Raw genomic sequence first — 20,790 nt, 5'->3', positions numbered from 1 at the left:
GATACTTTAGAATAAATCCATAGACTAAGTCATAGCATGTATAACTCATTTATAACAAAATTGTTCATTTTACCTGAACAAATTTTCATTAGTACACAGGTAATTTCTAAATGATGTAATAAAAGTATGTGGTGGCAATTCTTATTTTGATGAACTATGTTTGAGGAAAAGAATCTAGCTGCCTCACCCTATTTTAATACTAGTATAATCTGGATCCCATTATACAAATACATTTATTATAAAAATAAATTTCCCATAGGGAAACATTATTTATTATATATCATTGATGTGTATTTGCAAAACATTTTAACACTACAAACATTAGAAGTTTTAAGGCTGGGTTTGGGTTAGAGGGAAAAACAAAACAGGTTACTAGGAAAATAAGAAACAAAAAAATAACAATAGCAAAGAGCTCAAAACAATGATGATACAGGCTTTCAAAACACAGTGGTAGGAACAGAACTAAGGTTGATATTTTACATAGTGATCTTCAAGAGGATAGGTATATGTGTAGAGGCTTATATATTCCTAGAACTTCTCCTAAACAGTTTATCAGAATCGATTACATTATGTGTGATGAAATGAACAACTACTTTGAAGAAAAACAGACACTGTGGTATCCATTGCTGATTCTGTATCATCATGCTGTGAAATCCAATAATGCTTTTATTCTTTGTTCACAGTGGTTTTAGTTTGGTTTTGTATTGTTTAATTTCAACATACACAAAGGTACAGAGAGCTATTTTGAAGAGAACAACAGACATTATGGTAGCCATTGTTGATTTTCCTAATTGTCTAGTTTTGAAGGCCTGTAATGCCTTCGTCACTCTGGTCTGATCAGTTTTATACTATTTTGTTTTGTATGGATTCATTGTGTGTTATGTGTTAAGATATAGACAACTATTTAGAGGAAAACAATAGGTATTATGGTAGCCACTGTAGAGCTCCTGTTGTCTTGCTTTGAAATCTGTATCACTTACATTGTTTTGCTTTTGATCTGCTTTGTTCTGTTCTGTTATATTTAGTTTTAATCTTTCTAAAATAAAAATTTTAAAAAATTGAAAAAAAAAAAGACTGGGCTTGGGGAAAAGTTTATACTCCACTTCAAGGCTGCTGTTATACTCTCCACAAAGCCTTAGTGAAATCAGTCAACTGGAGGCAGAGTTTATCAATGAGTGGCTTGACATCTCTGGTTTCCTGTTGACATGAACTATGCATTCTGCCTTCATAGGTTTTGAAGTTTACATTGGCTGGATTTACCAATGATTTCAATTTTTCAGCACTACGGTAACCAAATATTAGGGGAACTAAAGGATCACACTCTCCATGGCACTGTGGAAGTGGAGCAGAAGTGGAAGCCAGCAACTAAGTGTGGTGACACCCCAGTGTCTGCTCTGTGGTTAGTGCAGTGTATAAAGATTAAGCTCCATCCTGAGAAATCCTCCCCAAATAATTCTGTTAGAAGGAAAGCCATTCTTCACCTCTTGATCTCTGGCAGCTTTGACATTTTCTGCTGCTCGTTAAATTCCAGGTTGATCCTCATGAGACTCTGGTGAAAGCCCAATTAAATCAAACCAAGAAGGCACAGCCATGTTCATGTTTAATGCTGCCAGGGTAACAGGCACCGGTGGGCAGGTATACTTGATACTGAACTTCTAATACCTGCAAAGGCTTCTGCCCATCCATGCCTAGTACCTCCCAACCCATGAAGGAAAATAACCCCGGCGGTGGCCTTGGGTGGCAGGCAGGACAGCTGGCATCAATCAGACGTGTTATTACCGCGGGTTCACGGACTCGGCGGATGGTGCAAAGGGAGCAGAAGCTCATCATGTTTTAAAAACCTATACATCTAATGTTGTTGTTTTTGTTGTCATTTTGCTTTTGTTCTTCTTGTTTTTTATGTTTGTTTGCTTCTTGGTTTTCTATGGTATTTTTCTTTTTAAAATAAAATAAAAATAAATTAATAATAAAGAAATCCTCTGGCCAAAGAATAAAGATCTTCCGGTTTTTGGTTCATTGGTTGCTTTTTGTTTTGTTTTGTTTCACTTTGTTTTATATGTTTTGGTTTGGTCTTTTGGTACTTGGGATCTATATCAAGACCTTGCCCTTGCCAGGCAGGTGCTGTGCCTCTCAGTTATATCTCCAGTCCAGTCACCTGCTTTGGTTATTGGTTCCATGATTCTTTGAGGAGAAAAAAACATTTGGGAAAAAATTTTTAGCAGACTCGGAGCCCAAGTGGGGGCCATGGGGTCTGATGAATCCCATGCCCCACTCCCATTAAAGGGTCAGTAAAAGAGATACTGACCTACACCAAGGAAATTTCAGGTTGGTTTTTTTTTTCTGATGGTTGGTGTGTGTTATGAGAATGTTCCCCATGGAAACACAAACAGCATTGCCGGTCCCTTGGGGAGTCCCACCCCTGGAAGGCTGAGAGCTGCCTCTGTGCTGAGACTGATTACCTGGCATCAAACTCTGCTTTTGAGGGGCTGAGTCACACCGCTGCTGCAGACTTGGTTCTCATGGTGGGGAGCCGGGAGCCAAAGGCTCAGTTCTGTAAGGACTTCTCTGGAGCCTTTGCAACTGTGGAAGCTGGACTTGTTAACAGGTTGTCCCCCTGTCACTAACTTGCTCACATACTCAAAGTATGAATGAGTGAGGTATTTGAAACAGATTCAAAGAGTGGGTCAAGGTCCGTGTGAAGATTTACAAGAGATGAACATACTGGTGAAGCACTAGTTTGCTGAAACAGTCATGCTTTGACCTGTATTGTTATATTGTTATGTCCTGTTTTATCTCAATCTCTCCCTTATTCATTAAAAAAATTATTTAGTTATTTTTTATGTTTTTTTTAATTAAGAGGAAAAATTTAAAAAATTAGCAGGATATATAATAGTAACTTTTTTTGATTTCCTATTAACTTGTTTTGAAGTCCTGTAATACTCCCACTAGATTGTTTTGACTGATTAGACTCTGTTCCATTCTCTATGATAGTATCAAGTTTGAGGGTATAGGCAACTACTTTGAAGGCAATAAGATTCACTAAGATGCCCATTCTGGTTTGACTATTGTCTCCTTTGGAAGTCCTGTAATGTTTACAATGCTTAAGTTTTATTGGTCTTGTTCTCTACTGTTTTGTTCAACTTTATAATATCTAATGAGATAGATAATTATTTTTAAGGAAACAAGAGACATTGTTGATAACCATTGTTGATAACCTTGTACTCTGTTTTACATCATGTGCTATGTCTATCCTTGGTTTTGACTGACAGCTTTGTTTTGCCATATTTGACTTTATTCTCTCCCCCCCCAAAATAATAAGAACTAAGGAGTAATAAAACCCAAAATGTGTAAATTTTGTTGTAAAAAAGAGAAGGAAAAAAAGTGCTCTAAAAGATACAACAGCAAGTGTGTTTAGGGGTGTTAAATAGCTGACAATATTAACGTTTTTGGTTGGATCATTGAACACAACTGTTTGCAGTCTCACTGTTTGAATGTCCACTTTGTATGCTTTGATACTGTGATTTGAGCAACTATCGCTACGATGATAATGTATAATCTATTAACTGGTGATTTCTTACTGTTTTTTTTTTTTTGTAGTTCTGTATTACTTGTATCCTTACACCGCTTTGTTTTGTTTTGTTTTTTCTCTTTTCCTTTTAAATAAAATTTTTAAAAAAGAGATGAACATCCAAGAAACTAGGAGAACAGATGTGAATGCAGCAGTTAACTGAAGGAATATTGTTTGCAATGATTAGATGAGATAACGAGGTGCCAACAGCTAATATATTTCCTATAGAACTACACGGGATGGAGCAAACTACACAGAACATGGGGCATTGTTATAATTCCTGTCAGGCTGCGTCTTTGGGTTCATCCCTTGGCATTTTCCTCTTGAGTTCCCAAGTGGTCAGCACCATGATTTGGACAGTGGGATACTGGGTGACAGACGAGCTCACAAGTTTGTTCAGCAAAAGCACTGATGCCTCCAGGTAATAGGCTTTGGGTTTCAGGTGTGATCAGTCAGGTTTAAAGTGCACTTGAAGTCCACAAACAAGCCTATCCTCCAACTAATCTAGAATAAAGTCAGCAGCACACTTGTCTGTTCTCAGGAACTTGAGTGTTCTTGACCATTAACCATCCAATCTGCTCTGCCAAACTCGCTGTCATCATGTTTAGATTTTCCTGTCAAATGAAAATGAACACACAGTTTGACATTCTCTTACTCATCAGATTTTTGTTTCTTGGTTTCGTTTCTGAATGATTTTGTCTAGGTTTTTCTCATAAAGTCCTAGTGGAAAGAATTCATTTGAAAGTCAGTGTTAAGATTCCTCAAGAAATTATCAATAGAAATTCCATTTGATCCAGCAATTGCCCTTCTAGGTACCATCCCAAAAGTGGTAAAGTCATCATCTTACAGACCTACATATGTACTTAATTTGTGGCAGCACAATTCATAGTAGCTAAATATTAGAAGCAGTACAAATGTTCATCAAAAGATGAATTGGTGAAGAAAATGTATTTATACACAACAGAGTACTACTCTACAGTGAAGAAAGACACAGAGTTTATAGGGACTTTGACCTCTTTGTGCCTTCATCCTGCTAAGGGATGTTCTTCCCACTCCTCACTGGTCCCTATACACTGTGTCTACTTTCCTTTATTCTTTCAAGAAACTGTGGTCTTTTCATCAGGCATTGGTCCTTGTGGATTCCCGTATGATAAGCACAGGATCAGGGTTCAGGGAAGCTCCACATTTAGAGATTCCCAGAAAGAAAATCAGGGGCAGTCAACTTGCAGTGAGGAATTGTGGGTTTCACATTCCCATACACAAAATTAGAACCTAGCTTGCAATTTGCTTCAAATAATAATGGCCAAGAATCATGCTCTTAATATTGGTAATTTCAATCAAAATGTGAAGATGGAAAAAACCTGCTCCCTTTTCAAACTGAACAAAGAATGTCAGGTTAATTTTGTGATTTCTTTCCATTCCTCCAGAATTTCCAGTCGAACTTGATTGGTGATGATCAAGTGAGATTGCTCAATTTCCCTCAAAAGCAAGTTGTTGTCCTCCCACAAATTCCTTTTGCTGGTGGCAATCCAGTCCACAAAGCTGTCTGGAATCTTGGGAAGATGTTGCTCTACATCAGTACAAAAGCAAGCAGTCTCCTAGAATGCATGGTTAGTGTTTAAAGCAGAATCCTCATGAAATCAAAATTCAGAGCAAGTCACAGTGGAGTTGTTGGCCATTGTTCCCCACTTCCCCAATAAGTCTGCCTAACTAGGTCAACACATAGCATAGAATGCACCATCCCATTCTTGCCCTGTCCTTTGCCATAAGCTCCTACACAATATGTTACTGTTGTAGTTTGTGTCTAGATGCCCTCCCAAAGCCTCAAGCAGTCATAGGGGGTTTTCTGGAAGTGGCTCAATCTAGAGGATGTGATTGACTTACAATGCATTTCTGGGATTAAGTGTTCTAGTATTATGTGTGGCTGGTTAATGAATTATTTCTCTGATTGGATTGATACCACCTAATCCAAGGACACTTAATACATATAAAGGACAAGAAAAGGCTCATTTCTTTCTCCCTGGTAGCTTTTGCTGTCTTCCACTGCCATAAATAGTTTCCCCAGTGCTTTGTAACAAGAGGATTATGGAATGAATCCTCTACAAACTGAACTAAATAAACCTCCCAATTCTTCTCTGTTTCACTAGTGTGTCTTTAGCTTAACAGCCACACAAAAACACTGTGTTAAAAATCCACAGGAGCTCTGACCCTAGCCTGGGTTCCTTAATCAGTGCACACCATGGAGCAGATCATTTCTGACAGGATGAAAATGATGTCATGGTAGAGCATCCGAAGTGAAGCTACAGATTCAGCTCAAAAGGGAAAACAGGTCTTCTATCTCCTGGGATGTGAGTAGAGATCATTCCACTGCTCATCCTAAAAAATCTGTTATAGAAGACCTTGGCTCAGCTGGTGACATCAAAAGAAAGTTCTCTAGGACATTTGTAGCTCCAGAATTGAGGACCTGGCAAACACTTTCAGTCACCATCAATTTCTGAACCCTGAGAAGGAGATCCTTTACTAACAAGAAAACAGCCCTGAAATTGCTCAGGAGACACCTGGCAGAGAGCATCAAATTGGCCAAGGAAGGTGTAGGGTGCACAGCCAAGGCTCCCAGGGACCAGCTCTCCTCACCCTGCCCCAGCCCTGCTCAGCTAGGTTTCACTCAGACAAGCTGTACGCTGTGTTGGAAGCTCTAGAAAGGCACCCCATCTGTTCCTCCTTCTTCTGGACCATGAAAGATATGGTAAAATATGTCTCACAAAACAGATTCTCTTAGTCACTTTTGAAATGTGAAGTTCAGACATTTTCATTGCACTCACATTACAGTACCACCAGCACCTCCAATGTCCCTAAAACTCTTTCTGCCTTAGAAAATTAAACTCTGCATTCCATAATTAATAATTTGTTATTTAAAAACTGATTGTGTGGCTCCTGTGAAGTTGCCCTCTGTGCTTCCCTCATGGAGGCAGTAGTTGCCATGAGACATGGAGCTTTCTCAAGAGAAACCATGGAGGATCAAGCCTCTTTCTCTCCTATATGTACAGGCAGGCTGTCCTCCCTAGGCTGTAACACTTGATCCCAAATCCAAGCACCAGATAAGGAACCAATCACAAGCTCTAGATTCATAAGCTTCCAAAAAGCCCATGCCTCATGAGTGCATGAGACCTTAGGGGAACATCCAAACACAAACCACAACAGGTTTATTTCAATTATCATAAAGGTCTCAGGAAAAGAAATATCCTAATATAATGACTATATGGATCTAATACTTCAAATGTTGTGAGTAATTTACAAGTAACCATTAGAAATAAGTTGTGGAAATATAATAAGATAATAGCTTGTAAGTGCACATAATACAAAAAATATGTAAGTTGTTAAAAACGAAGTTAAAATCCTAGAAAACTTTTAAATATAAATTGAAAGAAGCACTCAACCTTCTAAAATCTATCATAATATATTTGGGTCTATTAAATGTTTTTGATAGGTTATTGCCTTATAAAAACAATTTTTGATGGACTAACAAGACATATGCAGAAAAAATGAGATAAAATTTAAATATCTGATCCTTAAATAAGTTTGAGAGTTGCTATTCTAGAGGGATGATATGTTTCTATAAATGATTTTGATCAACTACACTGTCAGTTCATAGCCACCAATAATTGGGAAAAATAACCTTTAAACAATAAATTTTAAAATGATTAAGGGTCATATTGTTTATCATTTCAAGATAACAAAAAATAAATAATTACAATGAAGTCAACTCAGTGTTTTCTGTAGTGGAGATTAAAACCAGGGCTTTGTCCTGAGCTACATATACAGCTTTTTATTTAACATTTTGAGACAATGTCCTAGTAATTTGCCCAGGTTGAGATCAATCTTGAAATCCTGCATTTATCTCCAATAGATCTGGGATATACAAGTGCACCACTTCACCTTGCTGTATTTTCTACTTTTTGTTTTAAGAGAAGTATTCAGTAAGATGTTCAGGCTGGGCATTAACATGCAACCCACCTACCTCAGAATCTTACGGTTTTAGAATGACAGTTGAGCACCACCACATTCAACAAGGGTAACTCATTTAATACTTCAGTAATGAAAGGTTTTAGGAAAGGAAGAGTTGTTTTTCTACAAAATTCCATGAATAAATACCACACCAAATGATACCTTTCAAACACTTGACTTTTCCTAAATCCCTCTGTGTGAATTCCATCAAAGATCAATAGAGCTGTGGTACACATGGGGTGGTTGGAAGTACAGGTACTAGGAATGCCCAGTAAACACAGATCAAATGCTGGAGAACCTCTTGATATGACTGATAGTATCAAGAGTATTTAGAAAGAGGAGCTAGGCCATCCTTGGATTCCACATCACTTGCACACCAGGTTCATGGAGCATGCCATCTTGGGAGAGTAGCTAACTCCCTAAGGCAGGAAACTGGGTACTTTAAATAGCATCTGGATAGCTCTGGTCAGTGCTTAGCCTGGATACCATCTTCAATTGCCTACCTCTCCTAACTTTGTTCTCACTTAGGAGAAGGAACTTAGAAGCTCACAGACCCTAACACTGAGAAAATGAAAGCCAAATAATCATTTGGAACTTATTGACTAATTTAGCACCTGGATCCTTCTCCATTCTTGAATAGGCAGAGCCAACATCATTAAAATGGCCATATTATAAAAAATGCTGTGAGATTTAATGCTAGTCCAATCAAATGATATCAGCTTTTTTCACCAAACTAGAAAAAAATCCTAAAAGTTCTATGGAACAAGAGGAGACTCAGAATAACCAAATCAGTCCTGAACCACAGGTATAAAGCAGGAAGCATTACAATCTCAGCTTTCAAGTTATACTAGAAAGCTACAGTAGCCAATTCAGTATAGCACTGATATTAGACCAAGTATGGTGAACAATAGAACATAATAGAGGGTGTGAAAACAATTCCAAGAACCTTTAATCATGTGATTTTCAATACAGGTGATAAAAATATATCCTGGAGTAAAGATACTCTCTTCGTCAAATGCTGCTGGGGAGACTGGGTATCCATATGCAGAAGGATCAATCTATTTGTATCTTGCAAAGTGAACATACATGTAAAGTAATAAACACCAAATTTGCCAAAACTAAAAATAGGTAACTCTTAAAGACATAGGCATAGACAATGACTTCCTGAATAGAACTCCATTTGCACACAAAATAATACCAAGATTCAACAAATTGAATTATATGAGATTTAAAACATTCTGCACAGCAACAGAAATAACAAACAATGCAAACACTCTAAAGAATGGAAAAACATTTACCAAGTACTCATCAGATAGACGATTAATATTTAGAAAATATAAATAATTTTAAAAATTAGTTCTTCTGAAATGAAAGGCCCACTCAAAAAATAGAAATTGAAATGAACAGATACTTCAGAAAAAGCAACGCAAACAGTCCAAAAAAAAAAGTTCACATCTGTAGCCATCAGAAAGGAAAGAGAAATCAATGAAACTCTCATTGCATATTATTCCAGGAAGAATAGTTGTTCAAGGACTCAAATAATATTAGCAAAGACTGATCAGGTTGGGGGAAAAAATCTCATCCACCTTGTAGATACAACCACTCTTGAGATCACTATGAAGAGCCTTCAAAAATGAAAACCAGGATTGTAAAACAGTAAGCAGCAGAGTAAATAGCCTCTCTAAGAGAAACAGTCCAGATGCTGGAATATAGGATTCTGGAGAAGACAAGAAGGAAAGAAGTGGGTCCTCTCAACCCAGGAAGAAACTAAAATGAGAATTGAATCCCATTAAGAGAATTACAAAAAATGAAAAAGAAAACTTAAGCAGAAGAAGGTGATAGCTGGTGGTGTTTTACTGGAGCTGGAACTACCATGCCAGAAATGATGTTGGAACCTGGAGATGCATGGTCACAGTGAAGCTGGTAGCTAGCAAGCCCAAAGACTTTGGCAGGGAGACACAGTGGTAGAGGAGAGCAGCAGCCCTGAGAACTGCACCAACTGGCAGTGAGTGTAGTGGACTCGGTTCTCCCGAGGCAGTGGGAGATTGGCTAGGTACCATTTTGGAGTTGGCCAGGATAATGCTGGAGATATTACTGCAGCCTACTTCAGTCAGCCACTCCTAGCTCATAGCAGGAGTGGAAATTCCTTGACTGAGTCCCACCACTCTGCGTGGTCCAATAGCCACTGCCAACATTTCCCTAGAGCTATCCCTAAGCAACTGACTAATGTGTGAAGACTCCCTGTGGTTAACCAGCTCAGAAGGGAGGGGCTAGCCTTCCCCACCTCTGGTTATACTCCAGTAGCCACCAGAAGACTGGGGAAAGCAGCAAACAGCAGAAAAACCTAGTCAACTCACTTCAGAGTAATTATAACCAATACAGGAAGTGCCAGGGATCCCGCTATCCACTTGTCTGGGAGAAACCAGGAACATGGCAAGAGGAAAAAGCAAAAGGCAATCTCAGGTCTCTAACCCAAGCAGTATCAGACAAGGATATGTAAACACAGAAGAGATTTGGAGTTGCATATCTGAAGTTTTTGAAGCAACAGAAACTGAAATAAAGAAACAACTCATTGAAGCTATAAAAGAACATTGAACAGAAATACTATTACAGGTAAAAGAAGATATAAGAAACATAATAGAAGAATTGCTAAGCACCTCTAAAGAAGACACAGATGGAAGAATAGAGGAGCACAGAAAAAGGAGGGAAACCTTCAATGAAGAATATAAAAAAACTTAGAACACATGAAACAGATTCAAAGAGGTTATCAGGGAATTAAAAACTCCATTGAAAACTGGCCAAACTGCTTGAAAGAAACTAAAGATAGATTATCAAACCTTGAAGGCAGATTTTCAACTTGCAGTTAAGAAAGGAAAGATCTCTTAAAAATAACAAGGAACCAGGAAGTAACAATACTAAGGCTAGAAGATGATAAGAGGATCTATAACTTAAGAATAAAAAATGTGAGTGAAGAAGCAGGGGTAAATACAAATGAAACACAAAGGCTATTTATAGAAATAATTAAAAAAGAACTTTCCAAGCATAGGAAAAGGAAATGATATTAAGATATATGAGGCATACAGAACTCCAGCCAGCTATAATCAAAATAGATCTACACCCAGACATATAATAGTCAAGATCCCAGAAATTCAGCACAAGAACAGAATGTTAAAAGCTGTCAGAGAAAAGAAATAGATCACCTATAAAAGAAAACCCATCAGAATGACAGACTTCTGTATACAAACCATCAAATCAAGAAGACCTTAAAGTGAAGTATTCCAAACCCTGAAAGAAAATAACCTCCAACCCAGATTGATGTATCCTGAAAAACTATCTTTCAAACTTAATGGAGAAATAAGATATTTCCATGACCAAGAGGAACTATTTTTCAAACTTAATGGCAAAGCAAGATACTTCCACAACAAAAGAGGAACTGGGGGAGTTCACAACCACCAATCCAACCCTACAAAATATACTGAAGGACATTCTAGAGAGAAAGAGAGAAAACACCATGGTTTCAGGAACAGTGACAAAGTGGGATAACTGAATAGGGAGCTTGCCCATCAGCTGCAGATTGGCTAGAAAGCCATAACATTTTTATACAATGGAAAACTACTCAGCCATAAAGAAAGAAAACCTTGAAGCTCTTGTAGATAAATGGATACAACTCGAGATCATGATTACAGGTAAAATGGTTCAGAATCACTTAGGTGAATAGTGGACTGCCTCCCTAATCTAAAAACAAAAGAACTTAGTGGGATGCAAAATGTACAATGCACCCTGTGAAAGTGAAAGGGAAGTGAAAGGGAATTGTCTAAAAAGGGAAGACGGTGGCCATTGTTAAAATTTTATCATGATTGAAACCCATATTGTTTTCATCATTCTGTTTAGTTTGGTTTTATTCTGTTTCAGTTTGTCTACTTGTATTAGATTTGATGGCATGAACAGCCATTCCAAAGGTAGCAGGATATATTATGGTAACCATTTTTTTATATCCTATTAACTTTATCTGAAGGCTTGTATTGCTTTCACTGTCTTGTTTTGACTGATTGTATTCAAATCTGTTTTGTTTGATAGTATCAAGTCAGAGAGTATAGGCAACTACTTTGAAGGCAATAAGATTCATGATGATACCCATTCTGATTTGGGTACCCATACCCAATTATCTTCTTTTGAAGTCCTGTAATTTCTCCAATGTTTCATCTTTATTGGTTTTGTTCTGTACTGTTTTGTTCAATTTTGTTATACCTGATGATATGGGCAATTCTTTTGAAGATAGCAAGAGGCATTATGGTAACCATTATTGATCACCTTGTATTTTGTTTTTAGCTCATGTACTATGTCCATCCTTTTGTTTTGACTGACTCTATTTTGTTTTGTCACATTTGGTTTTATTCTCTTCAAAAAAATGAAAACTATTCTGGGCATGCCTGTACACCTCAGTGCCCCACCACCACCACTGAATGGAGGAGGGATACCGACCTCTCCCCCAGCTCAAGCCACTGGTCAAGCCTGGGCACTTGAGCACCTGCCTCACTGCCACTGGGCAGAGGAAGCCACTGAGATCTTCCCTGACTTTGCCTGCTGGGCATGCCTGTGCATCTTAGCGCCCTCCTACCACCACAGTACAGAGGAAGAATATTCACCTCCTCCCTGGCTCACACAGCTGTACTTGCCTGTTCCCTTTGGAGACCCCTGCATAGCCACACGGATGAAGCCACTAAGCTGCACCCCAGCTCAGGCCACTCAGTTTGCCTGCATGCCTTGGTGCCCCCTTCAATGCGTGGAGAAGAACACCAACCTCCACTCCAGCTCAAGACACTGGATGTGCCTGTGTGCCTCAGCACCCCCCTCAACGTGTTGCATGGAGAAAGAACACTAAACTCTGCTCCAGCTCAGGTCATCGGGCCTGCCAGCACACCTCAGTGCCTCCCTGCCACTAACACAAGGAGAAAGACCACCAAGCTCAGCCCCAGCAGGCAGCTGAGTGGGGCCGGCATGCATTGGTGCCCTTCCACTGCTGACATACAGAGGACAACTGCCATACTCCTTCCTGGCTCAGGCCACTGAGCCTTGCCTTCAACCCAGCACTCTTCTCCAGTGTGCTGACCCAGAGGGCTGCTGCACCCACCCTGTCTAGGCCTGGGGCCCTTGGTTCCCCTCCTCATTTCTTAAACCAAGCACTGCTGTGAACATTTGGCTCCCACTCTCCCTCCCCAAATATTGAACTGCAGTGAACTGGCAGTGCTGGTTCAATGGGAGACTTGGTGGCCCCTCACCCAGACAGAGTATCCCAGCAGGTTCTGGTCACTATGTACCTAGCAATTGGGTAGACATTAACCACACAGTAGGACCCTAGGAGATACACTGAAACAGTTGTGACTATTGAGATTAAATAACCAGATATTGGTCCAGAAAGTGAAAATGACAAAATGAAAAATCAAAATGCAATCTCAAACATCTAGTCCATCAGATGCAAGAACAGGTAACAGCTAGAGGACTGTAAAAGTCATAAACAAGAAATATTTGAAAAGATCAAAAATGAAGTAAAGAAACAAATGCATGAAGCTATAGAGGAAATCAAACTAGAAGTAATCTCTCATGTAAAAACAGAAATAAGAACCTCATGAAAGGATATGTTCAACATAGCTAGGGAAGAAAAAATACAGGAGCATAGGAAATTGATTGAAACTTTGAATGAACAATGTAGAAAACAAACAAAATCCACGAAACAAATTTAAAGAGATATCCAAGAAACAAAAAATTCTATTGAGAGCTGGCAAAACCATATAAATGAAGCTGAGGATAGAATTTCAGACTTTGAGGACAGGATCACAGACAGAGATCATGAAGGGTAGAACTTAGAAAAACAACAAAGCAGCATGAAATCACAATTCAGCAGCTTCAAGATGATGTCAAGAGAAACAATGAACTACTAATAGGCATCAGTGAGGGTGCAGGAGACAATGCAAAGCACATAACCAAGCTGTTCACAAAAGTAATAGCAGAAAATTTTGCAAACATAGGGGAAAATGTGACATACAAATTAGTAGGGCATATAGAATGCCAAACAGTCACAACCAATATAAATCTACACCCAGACATGTAACAATTAAGATCCCAGACATACAGCACAAAAACAGAATACTAAAAGCTGTTAGAGAAATGACACAACTCACCTATCAAGGAAAGCCTATTAGAATCACAGCAGACTTCTCAGCACAAACCTTCAGGTTAAGACAAGCTTGGAATGAAGTACATCAAGCCCTAAAAGTAAAGAACTTTCAATCCAGACTGATGTACCCAGAAAAACTGTCTTTCAAATTTAATGGAGAAAACAAGATGCTTCCGTGACAAAGAACAACTAAAGGAATTCATGTCCACCAAACCAACCCTAGAAAGAGTATTGAAAGACATACTAGAAAGAGATAAAAATGACCACAATCTCCAAAACAACAACAAGAAAAAACCACCAGACTGGACAAGGGATTAAACAAAGGAGGAAAGTGGGAAACCAACAACAGAAGCATAATATGGCAACCTCAAGCCAGTACATATTAGTGATATCCATAAATATAAATGGGTTCATTTCACTTGTCAAAAGAAGCAGGTTAACAGAATGGATCAAGAAACAGGATCCCACAAAATGCTGTATAAAAGAAAGAAATGTGACTCAAAAAAGAAACTCATAGACTAAAAGTCAAAGGATGGAAAACAGTATTCCATGCATCAGGAACCCAGAAAAAAGCAAAGGTAGCTTACTTGTTTGCACACAAAGTGAACTTTAAACCTAAATTAATTAAAAGAGATAAGGCCACTGCTTGCTTGTAAGTGGAAAGCTACAAGAGGAAGAACTAACAATTATAAATATAGATGTACAAAATACAGGAACACTGAATTATATAAGACAAACACTAATGGACATGAAAAACCAATTATACAAGAACACACAATTGTAATAGGAGACTTTACCACCCCACTGTCACAAAGAGATAGATCAGCAACACAAAAAGTCAGCAAAGAATAACAGAACTGAATCACACCTGTGAAAATGGACTTAGTTGATGTTTACAGACTGTTCCACCAACCACATCAGAATATACATTCTTCTCAGCTGCACATGGGACATTCTTCAAAGTAGACCAGATATTAACTCATAAAACATTCTTAAGTAAATGCAAGGGTAGTGAAATTATCCCATGCATAATATCTGATCATAGTGCACTAAAATTGGAAATTAACTGCAAAAAACCTGCAAAACCTGCATAAATACATGGAAATTACATGAAAGCCTTCTGAACAACCAGTGGGTTACATATGAAATTAAACAAGAAATAAAACAATACCTACAATACAATGATAATGTAGATATAACATACTGTAACCTATTGGATGCAATGAAAGCAGTCCTAAGAGGAAAATATATAGCAATAAATAGTCATATCAAGAAAATGGAATGAGCACAAATAAATAACCTGATGCTACATCTCAAGCTCCTAGAAAAGGAAGAGCAAGTCAAACCCAAAGCTCATAGAAGACATGAAATTATAAAGATTAGAGAGGAAACCAATGCAATAGAAACCAAAACACACACACACACACACACACACACACACACACACACACACACACATTAACGTATCAAAGGTTTTAGGAAAGAATAAACAAAATTGATAAACCTCTAGCCAACCTTATGAAGAAAAAAAAAAGAAAAAAGCTCAAATCCATGTAATAAGGACTGAAAAGAGGGAAATTACCACAGATCCCATGGAAATTCAAAAGATTATGAACACCTACTTTGAAAATCTCGAATTCCTGCTCACCATCCTGAGCCCAGGGAGTGTTTAAGATTGTCACTCCCAGTGGTCAAGGATGTGCCCACAATCCAGCCACACTAGAGTGGGCTCTGCAGCTCTCAGGCATGCCTGGGCAACACCCAGTGACCTTCTTTCAATCTGGGGAACTGTGCTGCCTGAGGAGGGAACTGGGCTGCTAGAAGGGTGAGTTCATGCTCACCATTCCAAGTGCTGGGAGAGTTTAAGATCATCGCTCCCAGTGGTTAAGGACCCAGCCAGCTTGCAGAAAGACTAGACTAGACGTTTTGCAGCCCAACTAGATTACACCCAGCAACCTTCTTCAGTCAAGGGAATTGAGAGCATGGGAATTGAGTTCCAGCACATTGGTCCTTGCCCAGGGAGAGCATCCACAGTGGCTATGTGCTCTCCCTGATACCTGGAACACTTGAGGTGGCACAGGAGGGTGTGTGGGCCTGACTGGACTATGCTCAGCAACCTCCATTCCATCCCAGGAACCGAGAGCAGAGGAAATGATTTCCAATATGCCCAGGGGAAGCATTGGAACAACACTTGAAACACGGAAATATAGGAAAATGAAAAAACAAAAGACCAAAATGCAATCTCAAACATCCAGCCCATCCCAAGAAAGCTAGGAGACATGTAGATAGAAGAAAATATATGCCATACAAAAGAAATACCTGAAATGATAGCAACTTAAATAAAGAAGCAACTCTAGGAAGCTTTAAAGGAATTCAAACTAGAAATAATCTCCCAGGTAAAAGAAGAAATGATGAAAGTAATGAAAAAGGTGATGAACACTTCTAAAGAAGATACAGTTAAAAAATTAGAATAACAATGCAGAAAGATAGAATCCCTGGATGAACAATATAAGAAACAAACAGAATACCGGAAGCAGATTCAAAGAGATATGCAGGATATCAAAATTCCATTGAAAGTTGTCAAAACCACCTCAATGAAAGTGAAGAAAGAATTTCAGACCTTGAAGACAAAACTGCAGCTAGTGAACAGGAAAGGAAAGATCTTTTAAAAGTAATAAGGAATCAGGAAATAACAATTTAATAGGTGCAAGATGATGCAAAGAAAAACAACATAAGGGTGATACAGATAAAAGAAAAAGTAGAAGATAACACAAATGATATCAAGAGGCTATTGACAGAAGTAGTAGCTGAAAATTCCTTAAAAACATGAGAATGGAACTGAAATATGGATTAGTGAAGCATAGAGAACTCTAAATAGCCATAACCAAAATAAAACTATATCCAGACATATGATAATTACCATCCCAGAAATCCAAAATCAGAACAAAACATTAAAAGCTGTTAAAGACAAAAGACAGATCACCTATAAAGGAAAACCTATGAGAATCACAACAGACTTCTCAGCACAAACAATGAAGTCAAGAAGAATGTGGAGTGAAGGAAAATGATTTCCAACATAGACTGCTGTACCCTGGAAACTGTACTTCAAAATGGATGGAGAATAAGACATGTCCATGACAAAGAAGACCTGAAGAACTTCAAGATCACCAAGCCAACTCTGCAAAGAATACTGAAAGACAGTTTAGATACACATAGTAAAAAACCACCAGGCAAGAGAGACAATTAAACAGAAGAAAAAGATAAAGATGCAACAGTAGAAAGATAATATGTCAACAATAAACCAATGTATAACAGTTATAACCATTAATGTAAATGGTCTCAATGCACCAATTAAAAGAAACACTGGCAGAATGGATCAAGAAACAACATCCAACCATATGATGTCTACAAGAAACCCATCAAACCAAAAGGAAACTCACAGACTGAAAGTCAAAGGATGTAAAACAATATTTCAGCCAAAGGAACCAAAAAATAAAAGCAGGGGTAGGTATTCTGTTTGCAGACAATGTGAACTTCAAATGAAGAATAATCCTAAGAGATAAAGAAGTCACTAAATACTGGTCAGGAAAAAACTTCAAGAGGAAGAGATAAAAATTTAAATATATGTGCACCAAATTGCAGAGGACTCAGTTATACAAATCAAGCATTAATAGCAATGAAAAATCAAATTAGCAATAACACAATTATAAAATAAGAACTTAACATACCATTGACACCAAAGGACAGATCAACCAGACAGAAAATCAGCAATGAAATAACAGAACTGAATCACACCTGTGAACAAATGGACTTGATAGATATATAGAGTTTTCCATCCAACAACATCAGAATACACATTCTTCTCAGCAGTACATGGTCTAAAATAGACCATATACTATTTAACAGAACATATTTAAGTAAATGTAAAAGAATTGAAATTATCCCATGCATTTTATCAGATCATAGCTCCATGAAACTAGAAATTAAAGATAAAAGAATACCACACAAACACATGGAAATTGAACAATACACTCCTGAGCAATCAGTGGGCCACAGGAGAAATTAAAGAAGAAATTAAACAATACCTACAAGCAAACAAAAAAATCAAACACAATATACTGGAATCTGTGGGATACAATGAAAGCAGTCCTCAGAGGAAAATTTATTGCACTGAGTTCCCACATTAGGAAAACAGAACAAATAAAAATAAATAATCTTATGCTACACCTCAAACATCTAGAAGAAGAAGAGCAAATCAAGCCTACATCCAAAAGAAGGGAGGAAATTATAAAAATCAGAGCAGAAATTAATGCAATAGAGACTAAGAAAACAATACAAAGAATCAATGAATTGAAGAGTTGGCTCTTTAAAAGAATAAATAAAATTGTTAGCCCCTAGCCAACCTTATTTTAAAAAAGGAAATAAAAAGCTCAAATTCATGCAAAAAGGAGTGAAAAAGGGGAAATCATTACAGACTCTGTGGAAATACAGAAGATCATCAACACCTATTTCAAAAACCTCTACTCTCATAGGTTTGATAACACAGAAGAAATGGACAGATTCCTAGAAACATATGAAGTACCAAAGCTGTTCAAGAAGATGTAAAACTGCTGATTAACCAAATTTCTAATAATGAAATTAAAAATGTAATTGAGTCCTTACATACAAAGAAGAGGCCAGGCCCAGACAGATTCACTGCAGAATTCTACAAGAAATACAAAGAAGACTTAATGCCAACACTGCTCAAACTTTTCAATGAAATTGAAAGGCAAGCAATTCTTTCTAAGTCATTCCTGGAAGCAAATATGTCTCTATTACCAAAACGTGAGAAAACCCCAACTAAACAAGAGAATTACAGACCAATCTCCCTAATGAACACAGATGCAAAAATCCTCAATAAACTTTTGGCAAACAGGATGTAGCAAATCATCAAGAAGATTGTACACCAAGACCAAGTGGGATTCATCCCAGGCATGGAAGGATAGATCAATATACGTAAATCAATAAATGTAATCCACCATATCAATAAAGCCAAAAGAATCACATGATAATTTCTATAGATGCAGAAAAAGCTTTTCATAAGGCCCAACACTCATTCATGATAAGAACCTTACATAAAATTGGAATAGATGGTCTTTCCCTCAATATGATAAAGGCCGTCTATGCCAAACCAACAGCCAGTATCATATTAAATGGCTGAAAACTTAAGGCCTTTACCTTAAAATCAGGCACAAAACAAGGATATTCCTTGTCACCCTCCTATTCAATATAGTACTGCAAATACTACCCAGAGCACTTAGACAAGAGAGAGAAATAAAAGGGGCAAAGATAGGAAAAGAGGAAGTTAAATTATTAATTGCAGATGACAGGACACTCTACATAGAGGACCCCCAAAATTCCATTGAAAGACTCCTCAATATAATAAATAAATTCAGCAATGTAGGTGAATACATAATCAATACTCAAAAACCAATAGCATTTCTATTCACTAACAATAAAATCACTGAGAGAACAATAACAGAAACTACACCCTTCACACTAGAATGCCAAAAAATGAATATTTAGGAATTAATTTCATGAATGAAGTAAAAGATCTATACAGGGAAAATTATAATAGCCTGAAAAAGAAATTGAAGAGGATCTCAGAAAATGGAAGGACATCCCTTATTCATGGATATGAAGAATAAATATTGTGAAAATTGCCATTCTCCCAAAACTGTTATACAGATTCAATGCAATCCCAATGAAAATACCATCAACATACCTCATAGATCTAGAGAAATCAATCCTAAAATTCATCTGGAACCAGAAGAGACATAGAATAGCAAAGACAATTCTAAGCAGCAAAGGCAAAGCAGGAAGCATTACAAGCCCTGACTTGAAGTTATACTATAAAGCTACTGTAATAAAATCAACATGGTACTGGAATAAAAACAGATGTGAAGATCAATGCAATAAATTAAAAGATACAAACACAACTGTAAACACACTCAACCACCTTATCTTTGATAAAGGGGCCAAACATGTTCACTGGAAGAACCACAGTCTCTTAAATAAATGGTGCTGGAAAAACTGGTTCTCCATATACTGAAAACTAAAACTAGACTCATGCCTATCACCATGTACTAAGCTAAAATCTAAATGGATCAAAGATTTGAATATTAAAGCAGAAACACTAAATCTGTTGGAAGACAAATTGGGTAAAAATCTTGAAGTTATAGGGGTAGGTAGAGAATTCATGTACAGGAATCAAACCACACTGGAAATACTTCCCAGAATCAAAACTCAGACCACCTTTTATTAAAAAGTTTCTGCATTTCAAAAGAAATCTCTAGCATAGTGAAAAGAAAACCCTCAAACTGGGAAAAAATCTTAGTGAACTGTCCTTCAGACAAAGGACTTCTGTCTAAAACATATAAAGAATTAAAAAAAATCAAAACCTGAAATTCAAAGACTCAATCCAATAATAGGCATCTGAGATGAATACACAGTTCTCAGATGAAGAAATACAAATGGGAAATAAATACATGAAAAAATGTTCATCATCATTGGTCATTAGAGAAATCCAAATGAAAAAACACTGAGATTCAATCTCACTCCAGAAAGAATGGCCAGGATCAAGTAAACTACCCACAACTAATGCTGGAGAGGGTGTGGAAAAAGGAACTCGCCTATACTGTTGGTGAGAGTGTAGACTGGTGCAACCACTATGTAGATCGGTCTGGAGATTCCTCAAAAAGCTGGGATTGTAAGTCCCATTTGTTCCAGCTACTCCACTTCTAAGCATATTACCAGAAGAACTGAAAACATCATTGATAGTGATATATGTGCCATGTTTATAGCAGCACGATTTGTAATAGCCAAATCTTGGAAACAACCTACGTGTCCATCAACTGAGGAATGGATAAAAAAGTTGTGGTATTTTTATACAATGAAGTGCTACTCAGCTATAAATAATGGTCATATTGAGATATTTATAAATAAATGGACACAACTTGAGACCATACTCAGAAGCGAAATAAATCAAACTCACATGTATAAA

At 37.6% G+C, this 20,790-nt stretch overlaps 1 pseudogene; it reads right to left on the bottom strand.

Moving 5' to 3' along the window:
- Positions 1–1,116: 1,116 nt before the first annotated feature.
- Positions 1,117–4,170, bottom strand: LOC100727588 (acyl-protein thioesterase 1-like; annotated as a pseudogene).
- Between the last annotated feature and the right edge of the window lie 16,620 nt (positions 4,171–20,790).

This window comes from Cavia porcellus, unplaced genomic scaffold (assembly GCF_034190915.1).
Source record: "Cavia porcellus strain 051 isolate PalLab524CR breed Dunkin Hartley unplaced genomic scaffold, mCavPor4.1 scaffold_27, whole genome shotgun sequence".
In the NCBI taxonomy this organism is placed as follows: Eukaryota; Metazoa; Chordata; class Mammalia; order Rodentia; family Caviidae; genus Cavia; species Cavia porcellus.
Note: the sequence above shows the minus strand (reverse complement) of the source record. Positions and strands in the feature narration are given on the sequence as shown.